The sequence below is a fragment of the Poecilia reticulata genome, linkage group LG10 (assembly GCF_000633615.1).
Source record: "Poecilia reticulata strain Guanapo linkage group LG10, Guppy_female_1.0+MT, whole genome shotgun sequence".
Taxonomy (NCBI): Eukaryota; Metazoa; Chordata; class Actinopteri; order Cyprinodontiformes; family Poeciliidae; genus Poecilia; species Poecilia reticulata.
Window position 1 is genome coordinate 32,510,728 of NC_024340.1, and position 3,348 is coordinate 32,514,075.

A 3,348-nucleotide genomic window follows, 5' to 3' on the forward strand; every position below is an offset into this window, starting at 1 on the left:
CCATAATGGATACATGTCCGATCTTCTAACTTCCTTTGCTGCATAATGTACATTTCATTTATTCTGGCGTTAGGTAAATGTATCCTGAAGGAGAAAAACACTTAAATAAAAGTCCAACAAGGATATTAATTTAGAATTAAAAATAACTCACCCTGAATTACCATGATAGATTTAATGAATGTAATAAAAGTTTATCATTAATGAAGGAAAAAACTCAACCAGACTTTAAGTTTCTGGTTCTCAGAGTATGAAGTTAAATTTGTTTCCCAATTATTCAATGAAAAACAACTAACCTCAGTTAAGTAAAATAAAATTGTAATCAAAACTTTTGGAATTGTAATAATTTCTTTTTTTAAAACAAAATGTTTGGTTTAAAAAATAGACCTGCAGAAAGAAATTACTAATAAATATCTTACATAGTCATAGTGTTATGCTCTATATGGAGATGTTCCTTAGCTTTGATTGTATATGTCACAGTTTGTAATTTATCGTTGTTTATTAAACTCTGAAAGCTGTTTGTTAATATTCTGTCCTATAATGTGGTTAGAGGGGCCTTTTTTATTTGAGCTCCTGCCCTTTAGTGTCTCTGCACGGCCCTGATCACAGTCCAGAAATGGGTTCCGGTTCCAGAGACAGATTACTGATTACCTGAAATTCATGCAAGAGGTTAAGCTGAGTACTAATTATGTTGTTGTGGCAGCTGCCATTAAGCTTAAGGTAGTTTCTGTATCTCAAATCATGTCCAGAATGCTTATTAGTTATTTTCATTAAAATAAATTTTGGTAAACTGTCTGCCAACAGTATGGGCAACATTGAAGATGTGATTTCAACCACCAGTTCATTGTCTGAAAATGTTATTTGAAATATTTTCTAATTATGAATGTAATTCTAACCAGTTCCAACCATATGCTATAAATTAGCGTGTTAAGATGAGTGTTTCCTTCCATTCATGCTAAATTCAGTTTGGCAGTGAAATCTGTAGACTGAGACTCTTCTGGAGTTGATGTGGATGCTGATATGTTTGATGAACTCCTGACTTTTAGCCTGCTGGTTGGAGACCAGAGTTTAATCTGATATTTTTGACTGATGGTACTTTTAAAAGTTAAACACATACATGTATGAAATCCATAGAAATGTTAGAATAATGTGAAAACTCATAATTATTAACATAATTATGAGTTTTCTATTTATAACCTTTGCTTAATTGGTGTGAGTTTGTTTAACCCTTTGTGAAACATGAATGTTCTTATTGAATAGTTTTTAGGAGGCTCCCTCCATTACCCTGGGAGTCGCCAGCCTCTTTCCCAGTTTGAAAGATAATTGCTCGCCAGCTTCAGGCCACGTGAACCTGAAGATCCTCTTCTTGGGTGATAATTTGTTTGGATTTATTTCAATGTGGATTAACCGTGTAACTGTCCTTTTGAACGTAATGCAATCGACATTTTGTGTTTTCTGTTACGTGATAGGAGCATTTCTACAAAGTGGACAGGCTACCTGGCCTATCGACTGAAAGCCGTTCAGCGCAGCAAGAGGAGCTCCAGACCTCAACATCTGAACAGCAGTTTGGTGATGGATGCAAAGAAGCAAGGAGAAAATGAAGGCATAGACAGAATGTGATCTGCACCGGTCATCACTGGATCCCAAGACTCTTGGATACACCAGGCTTGGTGAGAAAGTCTCAGATTTGATTAACTGAACTTTAGAATTGGGTTCTGATGGTATTTGTTGTTCTGCTAGACTGAGCAGGACGTCATCACTGTCCTTCGACGGAGGATGACCTGGATGACCTTCTGCCTGCTCAGGATCAACTGATTATGGTACGTATTAATAAATATGTTCAACAGTCTTTCCTATGTTTGCATTTTCATGTGGTAATTCTAAACATGGCCTGTGTTACGATTTTATCAGCCATTTTCCTGCTGGTTCGTCTCCTGCCTCCAACCAAAGGGAGAAACTAGTGCAGCTGATCGTGTTGTGAAGTTTATGAAGGTATGTTTTTGACATGAATTCACTTAAAGTAAATGGATCTCAGTTTTACAAACTGTATAATGTAAAGTCATTATTTGGTGTTATTTGTATTGTGAATTCATAGCTATTTTTGGGGTGGGTGGGAGGGATCAGGGTTAATGTTATGATAAAATTGGTTGTGGGAACATAATGAATTGTATCGGCCCATTAGAACCCATCTTAAGCTCACAACAGTTTCCTTGCTATTCACATCCCCTGTTGTGGCGAGTTCACAGCTAAATGAAGGTGGAAATGTTCTTAATTTGTTGCTTGAGAGACTAAATCATTATTTCTAATGGGTCAGTTTTACTCAGCTGAGTTTTTTGTGCTCCACACTTTTCTGACAAGTTTTAGTGTGAAAACTGCGCAGTGTTTAAAACACGAGGCCCCTGGTTTTTAATCTGGAGTCGGTTTCTTCCACAGGAAATGTAATCAGATCCCTTTGTCTCCATCTGGCGGCGGAATCAATAAACTACAGGGGAAAATACATTAAAGTATAAATAACATGTAAATAACCGGATAAGCTCCTCATTAGTTTCAGCCCCTTTTTAAAACTATTTTAAAACTATTAAAAAAACTATTAAAAAGAAGCTAAAACTTTATTTTGTTTTGTGTAGTATATGGTTGTTGACTTCCAGCTTTTATTTATTATTTTGCTGCAGAACATGTTATTGTTTCTCCAGAAGAACTGGGTGAGTTCTGGAAGCAGAACCAGTTCAGAACCGGTTCAGAACCGGTTCAGAACCGCTTCCAGAACTCTGGAAGCAGAACCAGTTCAGAGGTCCATTTCCAGGTTCTGATTAGAACTAGCGATGTCTTTAACGGGTCAAAACTTGTGTGGCAATTAATTTAATACTCACTAATTTTAATGCAATTAATACAGAGATGCAGATTTAACCTGAGAAATCAGATTAAGACAAACATCCTTTTGTTGAGCTCATGTATTTATTCAATAATTTAGCAGAAAATGGTGATTATTTTGGAAATGTATGATTTTAGATTAAAAGTGTGATTAATTAAAAACCATGAAATTAACTCGATCGAAATGTTTAATCCAGTCCCACTGCTACTCCGATCAGCTGTAACTACGAACTCAGACATTTATCTCTGATTAAATAATCTACTGAACTCGGTGCCATCCCATAATGCTCATAAAGCTCAGTGCAGGTTTCAGCAGATTCTGTGATTCCGCAGCCGACCAGCAGGGGGCAGCAGAGCCCCGTGTCTTAAACACACGAAGAGCTGCAGAGGAAGAGAATCAACCTGAATAAAATCAGATGAACGAAAACAACAACCTGAGCGAAAGAAGCGAGGAGACACCTGGCCAGGTAACAAACATGG

At 36.9% G+C, this 3,348-nt stretch overlaps 1 long non-coding RNA gene across 3 annotated transcripts; it reads left to right on the top strand.

Annotated features, from left to right (window-relative positions):
• Positions 1 to 473: 473 nt before the first annotated feature.
• On the top strand, positions 474 to 2,543 carry LOC108166639 (uncharacterized). Of its 3 annotated transcripts, none has more exons than XR_001776976.1 (3): positions 474 to 1,817; positions 1,909 to 1,989; positions 2,431 to 2,543. It is a non-coding gene; the product is annotated as an uncharacterized LOC108166639 (long non-coding RNA). The 3 variants fall into 3 exon arrangements; XR_001776977.1 differs by lacking the exon at positions 2,431 to 2,543 and having other exon boundaries at positions 474 to 1,667; positions 1,738 to 1,817; positions 1,909 to 2,086; XR_001776978.1 differs by lacking the exon at positions 2,431 to 2,543 and having other exon boundaries at positions 474 to 1,367; positions 1,467 to 1,817; positions 1,909 to 2,086.
• Positions 2,544 to 3,348: the final 805 nt, after the last annotated feature.